The sequence below is a fragment of the Pongo pygmaeus genome, chromosome 1 (assembly GCF_028885625.2).
Source record: "Pongo pygmaeus isolate AG05252 chromosome 1, NHGRI_mPonPyg2-v2.0_pri, whole genome shotgun sequence".
NCBI lineage: Eukaryota > Metazoa > Chordata > Mammalia > Primates > Hominidae > Pongo > Pongo pygmaeus.
Genome location: NC_072373.2, coordinates 85,550,846 through 85,567,402, shown reverse-complemented (window position 1 = coordinate 85,567,402; position 16,557 = coordinate 85,550,846). Strand labels below are relative to the sequence as shown.

Here is a 16,557-nt window from a genome sequence, read left to right as displayed (position 1 = left end):
AATAAAGATGAAGGACAAGGGGTGGTTACATAAAGCGGGAGCTTCTACTGGGCTCTGACTTACCCGCTCGCTTTAGAGCAGTGCAAAGTACCTGACATCCTATTTATTTATTTATTTTTTACAACAAGGAGTGTAACAGTCAATAATTCATATCTAAACCATATAAGCAAGGGCATGACATGAATGAAAGTGACAATAAATGTGATTGCATGCTTGGTTGATATACATTGATAGTTACACATAAAAAAGGGGCGGGGGGAGAGGGCACACAGGGTGGCTTTCTGAGAGCTCTCTGTGTTTTTCTTTTAAAAAAAAAATTTCAAGATGTGACTGTTGATTGAATATGTAATTACTTGGGTCTTGAAATGCGTGTAAAATTAGTACTCAGCTCCTTTGTTGAATGTTATTTGTGTTGTGCATAACATTCTAGACAAAGCACCTGAGAAGTGATGTTCAGACCTCTAAGTCTTCCAGGTTGCCTTGCCAAAGCTTAACCTTATTGCAAACCTGTTAATTGCATTATTTTAGCTGTGAGACACCTTTTAAAAGATTTATGGACTGTGCATTCAAATATCAAAAGAGCTTTTTTCCAGTTTGTCACACTTTTTAGTTTCTTTTTTCTATTAGCCCAGAGTAGGAAACTTAAGTGTGTATATATATATATATATATTTATATATATTTTTTTATCTTCTCTCTTTTTTCTTCTTTGATCTCTGATGCTTATTTACTTTGAGTATTTGGTTTGTTGAGATTTGTTTCTAACCGAGTATGAGTTCCTGCTGATCTTGTTTCATGAAATGTAGACTCAAAATATAAAAGCATATGTGATAATATGGACTAAAGAGAGTCTATTTTTGAAGATATTTTATCAGATTTTTGTTGAAAGGAAGCCTGTCAGGGCACTTAAATGTACATTGTGGCCAAAGTGCTTAATTCTAGTTTCCTAATTAAAACCTACTGAGGCAGTAGATCAAAGTGGGTGGGTGTGAATAGAGATCCGGTTTAGGTGTGGGTTAAAGAGTTCGCTCCTTGTTCATGTTGGCTCAAGTATAGTGATAGGAAGTAAAGTAGTCGTATTGGTCAAAGTAACATTCTAAAAGTTTTGTTTTTTAAATTTTGTGTCAATACATTTAATGTTTAGAGACTTAAAAAAATCTAAATTAAGGTTTTTTTGTGTTGTCTCTAGAATAACATATTTTAAAAAACAGTTTACAAATAATGTAATTGAAAGTGATAAGAGTCATTGCCCCGTGTTAAGGGACACACACACAGACACACACACACAAATTTTGGATTAAGAGGGCACCCCTGGGTGAAAGTAGGGGGAAAAAAAGGCTTACCTCCCTCTTAGTCTTCAACTTGTGTGTTGGAAGGATTGAAGGGAAGGCAAAAACCTCTCCTGGAATGTTGAGTGTTGTGTTAAAGGTAGGAGTCAACTGTGGTGTGCTGAAAAGAACCCTTTGATTCTAAAGCACGATTACTTGGCTACTCAAGACCCTGGAACCTTCAATCTTTTTGCCAGCGTATCTTCCATGCAGTTGATGTGTCGGAGCAACAAAGTGTCTGTAAAGTTGCAGGAGCCTTTTTTTTTACCCCCTCTTTTTCTTGATACAGAGCTGGTGAAAACATCGCTTGAGTGATCAGTTCACATACATTCCTTTATTGTTTGGGGACTTTTTCTATTGTTACTTTCAAGCCTCTTTGCATCAAATGAGTATTTTTGAGTTTCCATCTCAAGCATTATAATGCTTATAATAATAATAGAGGTTACTTGATTTAGGGTGGGCTTTGTTTGTTCGTATTCTAACACGAAGTTCATACATTTGGCTCACCTAGGCAGGACTCTTGAGAGGAACTTGGTAATTACATTGATTTGTTATTTTTGCTTTTTTGCATTTGTTAATGATTTTATAGTTGGAAGACTTAGAAATAGGTACAAAAACTGGCTAAGATGTATTACCAACCTTTTGGAACTTTAAAAATACATACACACATGCACGTAACACCCCAAATTAGGCAGTGCCGTCTGAATTACAATTGATTGATGGGTGTTTAAGTCAGAAATTACTGTGGGGATATTTAAAAAACAAAACAAAACAAAAAGAACCCATGTGTCTTCTTGCTTCAGAATGTGGGTAGTTTTTATTTTGATACCTTTTCGCTTTTAAAAAAATAAATGCTAAGAAGAAGTGCCAGTAAAATGCTCGGGTGGCAATTCTCTAAGAGCAGCTAAAAAACCCTGTCAAGACCTATAGCAATGTATATTTCACATGTGGCTTTTATCTGCTGGCTCATTTTAGGAATACAGAGACAATTAGAGTTTTGGATCATTTAATATAACATTTTCTTTTGGATTTTTAAGATCCATTCCTTGTCTTCTGGCATATTAGTAATAGGCTAAGTTTTGCATGTGTGTATATGTGGTGGTAATGGGGTTGGTGGGATAGAAGAAAAGGAGAAAAAGTCAAGCATATTACATTTCTTTAAAAAAATCTTGAATATATTTTTAAATATTTCCTGATGTTTTTTATTCCTGTGTCAAAATCATGCAAGTTTAAAAATTAGGAAAACACGAAAAATATTGAATGCCATTTACTAAGGAGAATATTTATAGATAGCAATGAATAGCTGCAATTGTTGTGAATAGTTTTTAATTTTAGAACATAATAGCTATATATGGCACTTTCCAGCCAGTTTTCCTCTGTGCATTGTCTGCATCAAAGTTAACACAAATCAAATCTTTGGAGGAGGTTAAAAAAATTTATTTTTTGCTCCTTAACACCGTTTTGTTCTCTCTCTTTCCTTTTCTCCCTGTGTTCAATTAACACCCCCATCACAGAACTGTAGTGTGTGTGTGTTTTTTTAATTCTACTACTGTATTTCACTTTTGACACCCTCCCTTATTATTCTGGCCTGCCACTTCTTTTTAATATAGCAATTACATTATGGGACTTCTCCTCTTCTCCTCTCCCCTTTAAAGCGTTAGAGAATAATTTGTGTGTCTATGTATATGTGTGTGTGTATGTTTGCATATATAGGTGGAGGGGCGGTGGGTTATGGAAGGAAGCTATAGATTGCAGGAAGAGAATTCTGATGGTATTAGGCCTCGAGCAAAATAGGAGTAAAATAACTTTAAACCATTTAGAGCAGCCTCTGATCAGATTCCTTTTGGGGTTGAAGTGGTAGGAGTCATTTTTGTAGAAGGTCATCGATAGCCAGCAAATGCAAAAACTTTTCTTGCTGATGAGAAAATTCAAGAATTTGGTTCATTTTTTTTTTCTCCCTCCTGGTAAAGATGCAGAGGAAAGAAAAGGGGATCAAATGAAAGGAACTTACAAGTCAGTTTTACCTGATGCTATCTTTCAGGTACAGTGTGTTAAGGCAGAAGTAATGTGGTTAGACCCTATATTATTTATTTATTATAATGTGGATATAAGCTGTAGACTTACAACAATATAACTCTGACAGACATAATATAAGAAGAACTTGTAATGAGAAATGACCTTTCTTTTTAGTCACTTTTGTGTATTCCATTTTTAGTCTACTACTAGAATTAGAACAATTCTGGCTTTTGAGAAGTGCAAAGAGCAGTTTGGTCAAAGCTGCCAGAATGAGAATTTGGGAAATTTTGGTGTCATTTTTTCTAACAATAGGAGTGTCTGTGAGGATTGGACATGAGAGAGATTTAGGTTATACTGAAGGATCTGGAAGGGGATTTATAAGCAGGGAAACATAGAACCTTGTGAACTAAGAGCTGTGGGGCATTGAGCTGGGCCGGGTGTGGGTGGGTTCTGTACAGTAGGCTGCACTGTTGGCTGAGAAGGGGGCATTACCTGCCTGTGTGTTTAGTTCACTGCTGGTGCCAGACCTATTCACATGGTTTTGCCCCTGCATTCTGTTGACATCCATGAACTTTTTGTTGTGGTTGTTGGCAAAATTATAAAAATACCCCCAAACAAGCAAATAAACCAAAACCTAGATGTTGCACATAATTTAAATTGGAAGACATTTTCATTTGTAAAGCATGACCCTGACTTCTTTTGTGTCATATGCATATCTTAGGAAAGCTTATTCTTCAATTTGGTTTCAAATCTCTTTTAGATGGATGATATTATGTTTGAACTTGGTGAAGTGAATCTAAATATTCTTTTTATTGCTTTTCCTTTAAAAAAAAAGTTTACCAAAGCACCACATGATAGAGACAGTGTCTTAGGTCCAGCTCCAAACAGCTCTTATTCATTCTCTTATGACCCTAAGAAGCACCCATTCATTTTCATTGCCATATTAACCTGATTCGGAGGAATATAATAATTTTGGTTCCATTGCCCTTTACCTGCAACGGTGTGGTAAGATTTAAGGAATGCAGTAATTGATAAATAAGTAGAGAATTCATGAGTTGTTTGTGAAGTGCTTTGAGTTCCTGTGGGTTATGTAAATAATTAAGGTGCTGTATTTTCTATAATAAATTATCTCAGGATTCATATCTTATTTCACAGGATATCACTGCATTTCACTCTTTCAGGCTAAAAAAATGTACGTCTACTGGTCTTTAATTAAGTAATGGGGTAATCAATCGTCACTCATGAGGAAAGTTCTGTGGTTGTATCTTTGCCCCATCTGCATCTCAAAGATGGCACTTCTCGGAACTTAGCAGAGTGATCCCCAGAGGGGAAAAAAGGTGCAGGAATAGACTGTCATAAGATTATAACACCTATCCCCCCCATGATGGCAGAATATGGTCAATAGTGTCTTACCCGAAGGTCTTTTTACCTCTGACAGCTCTCTTTCAATCTCTCAATTATTGGTGGAAATCAAGATTGCAATGGGTGGAAAATTCATCCTTTTTGGTTTAGGTTGTAGTTTCAACTGCACCTTCTACTGAAACTTTTGTCATTAAGTAGGTATTGGGGTGGGTATACCTCATACTCTGTGCTAGTTCTGGACCTTCTACTAAGTAGCTATAAGACCATAGAAAAGTTGCTTAAATAATTTTATGATAAACTATAATAGTAGTGGTTAAGGACCTGGTCTTTAAAGCCAGACTCTCTGAGTTTTTATCCTAGATCTTTTACTTCTTAACTGTCTGGCCTTATTCAAGTTAAAAAACCTCTCTGTGCCTCATTTTCCTTATTTATAAAATGCAGGTCATAATGGTACTTATCTTAGAGGGTCGCTGTGAGGTTAAATAAGGTGATAGATGTAAATTACAGTGCCTGGCATAGAGTAAACAGTCAATAGCTGCTAGCTGTTATTATTTCTGGACTTGTTTTCTTATATGAAATAGAGAGGCTTATACCAGATGGTCCCTAAAGACAAAGCCAATTCCAAGACTCTGATTTTATGCTGAAAAGAGACAAAAATTGCTGAATTTAAGATTTGCTTTCTTTTTTTCCTTGCATATTTTTTTTTTTGTCGGAGTCTCACTCTGTCTCCCAGGTTGGAGTGCAGTGGCGTGATCTCGGCCCACTGAAACCTCTATCCCTGGGTTCAAGTGATTCTCCTGCCTCAGCCTCCTGAGTAGCTAGGATTACAGGCATTCACCAGCTAAATTTTGTGTTTTACTAGAGACGAGGTTTCGCCATATTGGCCAGGCTGGTCTCAAACTCCTGATCTCAAGTGAGCCGCCTGCCTCGGCCTCCCAGTGCTGGGTTTACAGCCGGAAGCCACCATGCCTGGCCCTGTTTCCCTTGCTATTCTCTTAAAGTAAGAATTAGCTATATCTGGCCAAAAGTCTGGGACTAGATTGGAAGAAGAGGGGGAAAAGAGAATGGGTAAGAACAGAGGAAAAGTTTTTAAGCTACTTTAAAAACTTTTAAACTACAAACTGGACAACAACCACTTGAAAAACTGGGATTGCATATTAAGGATGGTGTTTTCTTAGCGTCAGCAACTGGAGGCATTGTGTAATCATAGTTAAAAACATTTCATTTTTCTCTCTGAAGATACATAAGCCTATCCATTCAGCTTGCAAAGTTCCAAAGCAGGAAAAGCAGCACAAGTGAGTTTAGGGCAACCTGACCTTTTCTTTTTCTTTCTTTTTTTAAATTATACTTTAAGTTCTGGGATACATGTGCAGAACTTGCAGGTTTGTTACACAGGTATACACATGCCATGGTGGTTTTCTGTACCCATCAACCCATCATCTACATTAGGTATTTCTCCTAATGCTCTCCCTCCCCTTGTCCCCCACCCCCTGACAGGCCCCAGTATGCGATGTTCCCCTCCCTGTGTCCATGTGCTCTCATTGTCCATCTCCCATTTATGAGTGAGAACATGCGGTGTTTGATTTTCTGTTCCTGTGTTAGTTTGCCGAGAATGATGGTTTCCAGCTTCATCCATGTCCCTGCAAAGAACATGAACTCATCCTTTTTATGGCTCCATAGTATTCCATGGTGTATATGTGCCACATTTTCTTTATCCAGTCTATCATTGATGGGCATTTCGGTTGGTTCCAAGTCTTTGCTATTGTGAATAGTGCTGCAGTAAACATATGTGTGCATGTGTCTTTATAGTAGAATGATTTATAATCCTTTGTGTATGTACACAGTGATGGGATTGCTGGGTCAAATGGTATTTCTGGTTCTAGATCCTTGAGGAATTGCCACACTGTCTTCCACAAGGGTTGAATAATTTACACTGTCACCAACAGTGTAAAAGAATTCCTATTTCTCCACATCCTCTCCAGCATCTGTTGTTTCCTGACTTTTTAATGATTGCCATTCTAACTGGCGAGAGATGGTGTCTCATTGTGGTTTTGATTTGCGTTTCTCTAATGACCAGTAATGATGAGCTTTTCTTCGTATATGTTTGTTGGCCACATAAATGTCTTCTTTTGAGAAGTGTCTATTCATATCCTTCACCCACTTTTTGATAGAAGACAACCTGACCTTTTCTTGCCTTACTAATACGTTCCTTATTTAGGAAATATGTTATCTTTGTCATAAGGACCGCCTTGATTCATAGCAGATTTATTCTTTATTATTTTTATAGCTTTCTTGAAATATATTTCTAACACTGAAATTCACACATTTAAATAATATACAGTTAGGTGGTTTTTAGTGTATTTACAAAGTTGTGAACCGATTATCACAATCTAATTTTAGAACATTTTTATCAGCCCCCCTGCCCCCCAAAAAAACCCAGTACTTTTTACCAATCAGTCCATATTTCCGCCTTCACCTAGCCCCTGGTAACCACTAACCTACTTTCTGTCTTCGTGGTTTTTGCCTATTCTGGACATTTCACATAAATTGAATCATAAAATATTTGATGTTTTTTGACTCATTTCTTCTGTTTAGCACGTTTTCGAGGGTCATCCATACCGTAGCATCTATCAGTACTTCATTTTTCTTTATGGCCAAATACTATTCCACTGTATGGATATACCACATTTTGCTTATTCATTATTCAGTTGATGGTCACTTAGGTTGTTTCAATTTTTGACTATTATGAATAATACTGCTGTGAACATTTGCTTACAGGTTTTTATGTATGAATATGTGTTTTCGTTTCTCTGCATAAGGAGTGGAATTGCTGGCTCGTGATAACTCTATGTTTAGATTTTGAGAAACTGCCAAACTGTTACAGAGTGGCTGCAGTAGGCACATTTTTTTTAAAACAGCTTTATTGAGGTATATTTGATATACAAAAATCTGTACATATTTTATATATATTATATATAATATATTTAATATATATTATATATTATATATAATATATTTAATATATAATATATTATATATAATATATTTAATATATATTATATATTATATATTTATATATCATATATTATATATTTATATATCATATATTATATATTTATATATCATATATTATATATATTATATATATATTTTTAATAATATATATATATATTTTATATATATATATATTTTTAAGATGGTGTATCCCAGGCAGGAGTGCAGGGGTGTGATCTTGGCTCACCACAATCTCTGCTTCCCGGGTTCAAGTGATTCTCCTGCCTCAGCCTCCTGAGTAGCTGGGATTACAGGCATGGGCTACCACACCCAGCTGATTTTTGTATTTTTAGTAGAGATGGCGTTTCACCATGTTGACCAGGCTGGTCTCCAACTCCTGACCTCAAGTGATCCACCGGCCTTGGTCTCCCAAAGTGCTGGAGTTCCAGGTGTGAGGCACCGCCCCCAGCCTGAGCTACCACGCCCAGCCTGGTGTATTCTTAAGTCATAGTGTAAATGGCACTAAGTTTTGTCTTCAGGACTCTCAGCTTTTCATTCTTTCAATCTCTTTCTCCATTCAATGATGTCTCCTCTCTGTGTTTAGGACTCTACTGTGTTTATTGTCATGTTTGGTCAATACACTAAGAAAAAAAAGTTTTTGATAAATTTATTTGACTTGAAGTATGCATGATCAGGATTTATGTGAAATCTCTGTTAGAACTATTTGCATTTTAAAGAGGAAAAAAGGTAAGACAAAGGAATGATTCTCCAATGCTGGAATTTCAGATGTCAGGTTCCTGGAGAGGAAGGCACTTTTGAAAAAGATTGGAGAATTTTCTGAATAGTAATCTAGTGTGACAGAGGGAGCATGGACTTTGAGTGAAACCATCCTAGCTTGTGTTAACATTAGTGAGCTATTGGATTTAACAGAGCTTCAGTGTTCTCATTTCTGTGGTGAAGATAATAATATGTATGATGTAGGCTTGGTGGGCTAAAAAAAGACAATAATGTAAAGCACATAGTTCAATGAGTATGCTCAACTAATGGCCACTACTGTTATTTTTCTGAAACCACATGACAGAGTGTTGACCACCTCTCTCATCAGTTTGGCCTTGTCGGTTCAGGTTGAGTTTTCTACTACCTCTGTCCGGGAGTTTTAGAGGTTCACTAACATGCTTCCTGACCCTGCTTTTATGTTAAATGGTTGTCAGTGTGAGAGAAATAAAAGTCTTGGGCAAAATGCAGCAAAAGGTATCTCCACACTTTCACACCCTCCTCCCCTACTTCTAGAGTTCTGTGGAGGGAATCTCATAGAACAGTGCTTTTTAGTGAACACCTGTAATTTTAAATTTAATGATTTACATTTTCTAGTAGCCTCATTTTTGAAAAGTAAGAAGAAGCAGGTGAAATAAATTTTAATACTTCTTATTTAACCCAAATATATCTAAAAATCTTTCAACATGTAATCAATATAAAAATTATTGAGATATTTTGCATTCTTTTTTTGTGCTAAGGCTTTGAAATGGTAATGTTAAATTTAATGATTTAAATTTTTTAGTAGCTCCATTTAAAAAAAAGTAAAAAGAAACAAGTGAAATGAATTTTAATAATACATCTTATTTAACTTAAATACATTGAAAATATTTCAATATGTAATCAACATAAAAATTAATGAGATATTTTACATTCTTTTTTTGTGTGTCTATGCTGAGGCTTTGAAATCCATTGTGTATTTTACATTTACAGCACATCTTTTTTTTTTTTTTTAAGACAGAGTCTCTCTCTGTCATCCAGGCTGGAGTGCAGTGGCGTGATCTCGGCTTACTGCAACCTCTGCCTCCCGGGTTCAAGGGATTCTCCTGCCTCAGCCTCCCAAGTAGCTGGGATTACAGGCTTCTGCCACCACACCCTGCTAATTTTTAGTAGAGATGGGGTTTCACCATGCCGGCCAGGCTGATCTTGAACTCCTGACCTCAGGTGATCCACCCACTTTGGCTTCCCAAAGTGCTGGGATTACAGGCGTGAGCCACCGTGCCCAGCGTTTATAGCATATCTTGATTTTGACTTGCCATACTTCAAGTGCTCAATAGCTACACATGAGTAGTATCTCCCATATTGGACAGCACAGTCTAGAATAGTTGTTCTGGCATAAATCCCTGTTTTGTTCCTTTTTTGGCATAGTTTTTACATTCTGAGGAAGATACATGGTTGTTCCCCACTCAGACTTGAGCTGGTAGTTCTGTAGCAATTGAAATTGTTTCCTGATGGATAGCCGTGTTCCAGATTAAAGCATATTTGAGACATCTTTTTCTGGAAGACAACGTCCACCTTACCCTATTGAGGTCACTGCTGGAAGCCGGGATGGGGTGGTTCCCCCACTTCCTTCTCTGTGGTTTTTGCTTCTTTCTTTCCATAGCTCTTCATTTTAGGTTCTTTATTCCTCCTTAACAAAATCTTAAGTGTTCCCTAGAATAGACTGAGTGGGCCGAAGCAGTTCCTTGTTTTCTTTAGCTGTAATGCAATGGAACAAGTACAGAGCACTCCATGGTATGACAGAAGTTTGCTGGACCCTCTGCAGCCTCACACTGACTACCTCTGTGGTAGCATATTATTTTGAGAACGCCATTTAACCTCTTAGTCTCAGGTTTCCACATCCATGGAATGGGTGACTCTAGAGAGCCTCTGATCTGACTCCATATTCTATGGGTTGTGAGCCCCAACATGATCCCTGCCAAAGTTTAGACTCTAGATTCCTAGGACGCAAAGCAGGTGGAACATTTATAAAAGAAAATTCTTTTTCATTGTTATGGCAGTTCTAATTTATCCTATGAATCCTTATATCTTTCCTAGACGGTCATGTAAAACTGGTTATGGTGGTGTTAACGTTACCCTCCATCAGTCAAGTTGAATTGGAGAAGGCAAACTGAGAGGGAAAAAAATAGTGGAATTAAAAAAATTTTTATTGCTGGGTGTGGTGGCTCACACCTATAATCCCAGCACTTTGGGAGGCCGAGATGGGCGGATCACCTGAGGTCAGGAGTTCAAGACCAGCCTGGCCAACATGGCGAAATGCCTCTACTAAAAATACAAAAATTAGCTGGGTGTGGTGGTGGGCACCTATAACCCCAGCTACTTGGGAGGCTGAGGCAGGAGAATTGCTTGAACCCGGGAGGCAGAGGTTGCAGTGAGCCGAGATTGCGCCTTTACACTCCAGCCTGGGCAACAGAGTGAGACTAAAAAAAAAAAAATTATTGAAGCATTCAGGATCCCATTTATAAGGCCAGTTGGAGGCCAATCCCAGTTTAATCCACCTTGTGGACTTTGTGATGGAGTGCATATGTTGTTTCCATGCTATGTATTTGCAGCTATTGGATTTTAGACTGGAAACTTGTCTTGGAATAGATTTCTGATTGCAGTATTGGAAGTGCAGAATACCTTCTTGAGTTCATATGGTAGAGCCCAGGAATTTAGGAAAGGAGTCTGGCCTTCACCTTGCAATGGTGGAGTTACTTGTTCAACGTTTGCCTCAGCTGAAATACTGAAATAATTTGTTTCCCACCTGTCTGTGGGGCGTTTGCAAACTTACAGTGAGGATATTTAGAAAGATGTTTGAGTTTCCCTAAGAAAGTGTGGTCAGTAAGTATGAGAAAAAGTATATATTTGTCTTGCTTTGAGACAGGTTGAATCTGCCAGTAGGTCAGAGGAATAAATTTACCTAGTGGCCTGTGCTGGTAGGGCAGAGAGAGTCAGTCGTTTTTCCTGAGGGCGTTAGGTGATCTGAGACCTCAAGTGTTGTCACTGTGAGAGAATCCTCCTTATAATTACCATTGTTAATAGAATTGAAACTTTGCATTTGTCTTTTGTCCCTAACAAAGAAAGACTCCCAGAGGGTCTAATGATGAGCCCTGCCTACATCCATTCTGAAAGGCACTCTATGGATATGAGGGTGTAGACGTTAATTCCTTTCTGTAGAATTTGCATGCAGAGGCTCTAGGGCCAATGCACCCTGCTTACATTAATAAATATTTAAAAACAAAGAGCGGGTAACACAAGCACACTTTCCTTTGTGCATCCTCCTTACTAGGGTGCCTGTAATCCCTAACCTGTTGGGAAGGAAATGTCCGGGTGGGTGCGGGTGGGTGGTGATGCTGCGCGCAGCACCAAGTATAGAGGCCCAAGAAGTAACCACATCGTGTGAGGAATAAATTAAAGCAGCTTTATCCTGAGGCCAATTAAGGAAGAATGGGAAAAAAGAAAAAACAAAACCCAGCAACAATAAAACCCAAGAGATTAGAGAGCATGTTCGTTCAGACCACGTAGAAAAGAGAAATTGAAGTCGTCTGGAAGGAGTTTAAGGGGATGCATCACAAAATAAAACTTATGGAACCAAGAAACAGTGGAGAAGCCCGGTGGCGAGCCACATGGCCTTGTGCTAAGACGAGATGCCCTTTTCAGACAGGATAATGATGATGCTGGGAGCTGGACCGTCTTAGATTGTCGCCTGAGTCTTGCTGCAAGACGCTGCACAATTAGATTAGAGGAGAGGACTAGGGGTGGCCGCGAACCCCCTCGCAAATCCTGTTGACTTCACCGCAGGGCTGATGCGCGTAGCATAGAGGACGCTTGGGAGCGCCCGGGTCCGCCGGCGCGGCGCCGCGTCGCGCCCGTGCCGCATCGCACCCGGTCTTCTCTGCACCCTGCGCCTTGCACCGGCTCCCTCACCCGTTCGGGCGTGCGGCCCAAGAAGCGGCCCCCCGCGGAGTCTGGCCTTGAGTTCCCAGCGCAGGCCGCACGTCACCGGCCGCCAGCGCGCGGACCGCGAAGCCAAGTGTCCCCCAAGCGGGGCTTGCTGTGTTTTCATCATTTCCCTTGCCTGGCCCGGGTTGCAGTGGTCAGCCGCAGCGCTCTGCTCCCGGCTGCGGCCCGAGGCTCCCCCGCCACCTCTTCTGTCCCGGCTGACTTAACTCTTCTCCCAAAGGGTGGTAAAGAGAGGGCCGCCGCTCCCCAGGGGGAAGACATCCTCTTGGGAGCCATACTTCCTTTATTAAACACCTCTCAATGTGGGCTTGGAGTCACATTCAGAGCCTCTGAGGCAGAGGGGTGCCTGCGGTCTGTTCCCAGGGAGCCGGGCCCAGGGTCTGTTCCTGGGAAGGATCTGTTCCGTGGGGCCCGCTGGAGCCGCGTTTTCAATATGCAAAGTGCCGGTGCTGTACAGACCTCGGTGGTGGTGGTTTTGCATGCAGAAGTGAAATTCAGAAGGCCGCGTGTGAGCACGTGGGTGAGTGTGTGTATGTGCTAACACGCACGCGTATTAATTTGCAACTCCTTTCTTAGTTGGCCATGTGTTGTCTCAGCTGTATTCGATAAATGTTCAAGTTGTTGCTTTATGGTAATGAAATGAATTAAATAATATAATCTGGAGTTACTGCAGAAACCCTCCCGTCTTTTCTATCTCTCAGCTCTTACAGGGAGTGCATCATCTTCCCCTAGGGAGATTTTTAACCCAAAGAACCTTGATGTACTTTAAACAGCACTGACATTTGTTTTCCTTAAGCTCAGTCTGATTTCTTTAACACTTGAAGAAGGTTTGGGGTCTTCAAACATAGCTAGTTTCTTATATGGCGGCTGTCTTGTCTCAGAGGAATGTGTAAAGGGGCTTCAAGCTGCCTTATTTTTACCAGTCTTCAGAAAATAGAGAATTGATTTTGGTAGTTTGCCCCCTCCTGCCCGTGCACGCATAGTTGCTTCCCCTCCCCCACCTAGCCTGCTGGAGCCCAGGCAGGAAGGGGCTGTCATCATACACATACCTAAGCCATATTACTTTATTTTTCTTCTTAGAAAATTACACTAGGAAAGATGTTCTTGATGTGTGATTATTATTCTTAAATGGATTCTAGTGCTTTCTTATTATTGATCTGTTACAGCTTCACAGGAAACCAGCAGGTCCTGCAGTAGACGGTCCAGAAACTTTCTATTGAATGAATGTGGGAGAGCTAGAAGTCAGGAAGGTTGAATTCCCTCATTACTTCGAAAATCTATAAATTAATTCCCTCTATAAATTTCCACCAGCCTAGTCTCTGATCCACCAGCTGGAGAATCAAGCCCATTATTAATTTCACAGGATGAATTTCTCATCCTAGTAACTCTCGGGGAGAGGACGAAAGGGTTATTATGTAGGTTGAGAGTTCACATGTTGTTTCTGACTGTTACAGATGTTGCAGCTAAAATATAAGCATAGCAATAATAATATCAGCAATGGTGATAATAAAAAATGGAAATAACTGCTTCCTTCTGCTCCTGATTTGGACACCCCCACCCTCCTACTCATTTATTCTATTGACTCCTCTCTAGGTGTTTCAAGCAGAGATGTTTTGGTGACTTCCTAGGGGAGAGAAGCATCTCTCCAGTGGCTTCCATTTGGGTATAAGTATGCAAAGATTGTTTGTGTTGTCAAGATCCCACTGGAGTATATCTTCTCACCTATAATGTCACCTCCTGCATGTTGCCCTTTGTAAGTAGAGGTTATGGAAGCTTAATTATTTTTTAAGTAAGTTTCATAAAATATTTTTGAATGCCCTATGTTCTGGAGATGTTGGTGAAAACTCTTTATCTTCCACAGGTTGTATAGTGAAAAAGTTAAAAATGAACCTCTATCCTCGTTGGATTTACTTTTTCATTTGAGAAATACCGTTCAACATTTTTGTTTTAGACCTCCTGGAGGGCATGATGGGACTGAAGAGTCTTTATTCCATTTTGGTCTAGTTATTGCTTTAGCAAATATTTGCGAAACTTCTCCCATGCCTGAAGTGTTATGAAAGAGACTGAAAAATACAGATATGTGTGAGTTGTGGCCCTTACCCTCAAGGAGCTTCCAGGGGCCTGAATCATGGTCAGAATCAATGTGACATGTGCAGGTCCATCACTCCCAAAGCCCATGACAGGAGCCAGGCATGTGTTCCCCAGAGCCAGGAGTGTGGCTGTAAAGGTCATTCTTGACCAAAGTTCATTGCTGCCCTGGTGATACATGCAGAAGCATGCTTTCTTTGAATCAAGGTGTTCTAGTTTTTTTACTTAGATGCCTCAGAAATGTTGTATGTTTGAGTCCTTGCATACTTGGCCTTCCTGCCTTTCCTCAAGCACTGTAACCTTCATTTCCTTTCTGCCTTTCTCCTTTCGCTCTCTTTTGTTCTCTTCTTCCCCTCTACTGGGGCCTACCCACCCCTCCCCGCCCTCCCCGCCCCCATTGCTATTTGCCAAACTTGTGACCTGAGACCACTTGGCATTTCCGTGGGATGGCTGAAATTTACCACCCGCTGAATAGGCATTCTGTGACATTTGCTCACCTGGGCAGCTTAAGCTACATGGTCTGCTTCTGCCTTGAAGGAGTACTGAGAGGAAGTGTGAAATTTACCTCTGTGCTCCAGGGTTCTTGCTAGCAGGGAGACAAACAGCAATGCTTTCTAGAAGCTGGAATTAATTTTTATCATAGTGCACATATATGTTTATGCCCTACGTTTATTATATATTCAATAAGTACATGTAGACAATTTGTGCATTGTCTTCCATTTTTTTAACAAATTAAATTTTCATGGTTAGCGTCATCTTTCACTTTCATACCCTCCCCTTCCTCTCCCTCCCTGCTGGTAGAAGATACTGGGTTAACTTAATGCTCTTTGAGGCCTTGTGTCATTAGACCGCCGGTCTCCTTAAGGTTGATGATATTCCGTGTGATGGCTTTCTCACTGTGGCCTGCCCAGTCCTTCTGCTGGTAAGGAAATAGCTGCCTGTCTCTTTGGATCAAACTGGTCTAGGAGCTTGTTCAGCCCAGTTACTGGGACAGACCAGCCCTGGAGGCTTCTCTGACTCTTGCAACACACAGACAGCACAGTCTGTCTGTCCTGGCTGTCAGCCGAAGAAGGGAAACATGCAATATAGATGGTTAAGCTGTTACTTTATACTTGTGTCCTCCAAGTGATTTGAAGGAAAGAGTGCTCTGGGCCCCAGTAGTGGTGGATCATCCTGGAATGAAACTGAACAGAAAATGTCAGCCGAAGTGATGTTTCATACTTTCCTGTAGAGCCCAGAATTCTCTTTTTCATATGTAATAGGAGTTAATGTATATTAAAAAAAATGTGTTAGATACAGCGCTTATTACTCTGATTTTTAAGATGAGGAAACTGAGGCATAGAGAGTTTAGTGAATCTTCCTAAAGTCACAGAGCTAATAAGAGAGAGGCTGACTTGGAGATTTTACTTGGTAAGTTTTACTAAGTGTAGATTTTTCTATAAAAATATTCATTCCCATTGAGTGACAGCCCGTCAAATTGTGATTCTTCCAAGGAAATCCAGTGGAATCTTACTTGGTTGTCCAAATAACATATTGTCTGGCTCTACTCATTTCTGATCCTGTTTCTCAGGTACAGAAAGTTAATTATCTCATGACTGTGGCTGGCTGCAAAACAAGTAAAGAGGATAAGTTCAAAACTCGCCTTGAGCTTATTTCCTGATTTTCATTAGGCCTCTGCCTATTCTATTTTTAGAATCTACCTGACCTTTTTTTTTTTTTTTTTTTTGAGATGGAATCTCACTCTGTTGCTCAGGCTGGAGTGCAGTGGCATGATCTTGGCTCACTGCAACCTCCGCCTCCCAGGCTCAAGCAATTCTTGTGCCTTAGCCTCCCAAGTAGCTGGGATTACAGGCGCGCGCCACCACTCCCGGCTAATTTTTGTATTTTTAGTAGAGACAGAGGTTTCACCATGTTGGCCAGGCTGGTCTTGAACTCCTGACCTCAAGTGATCCACCCGCCTCGGCCTCCCAAAGTGCTGGGATTACAGGCGTTGAGCCACCATTCCCAGCCAAG

At 40.1% G+C, this 16,557-nt stretch overlaps 1 protein-coding gene across 5 annotated transcripts in view; it reads left to right on the top strand.

Annotated features, from left to right (window-relative positions):
• The window catches only part of PBX1 (PBX homeobox 1), a 291,950-nt gene that overhangs the window by 5,120 nt on the left and 270,273 nt on the right, over nucleotides 1-16,557 (top strand). Inside the window, exon 1 of one of the 5 annotated variants that reach the window (XM_054482567.2) lies at nucleotides 12,959-12,976. The exons of the other annotated variants lie outside the window; for them this stretch is intronic. The gene's annotated coding sequence lies outside the window, so the exon portion shown is untranslated. Of the gene's footprint in view, nucleotides 1-12,958; nucleotides 12,977-16,557 lie in introns of those variants that run through there. 5 annotated transcript variants of the gene reach the window in all.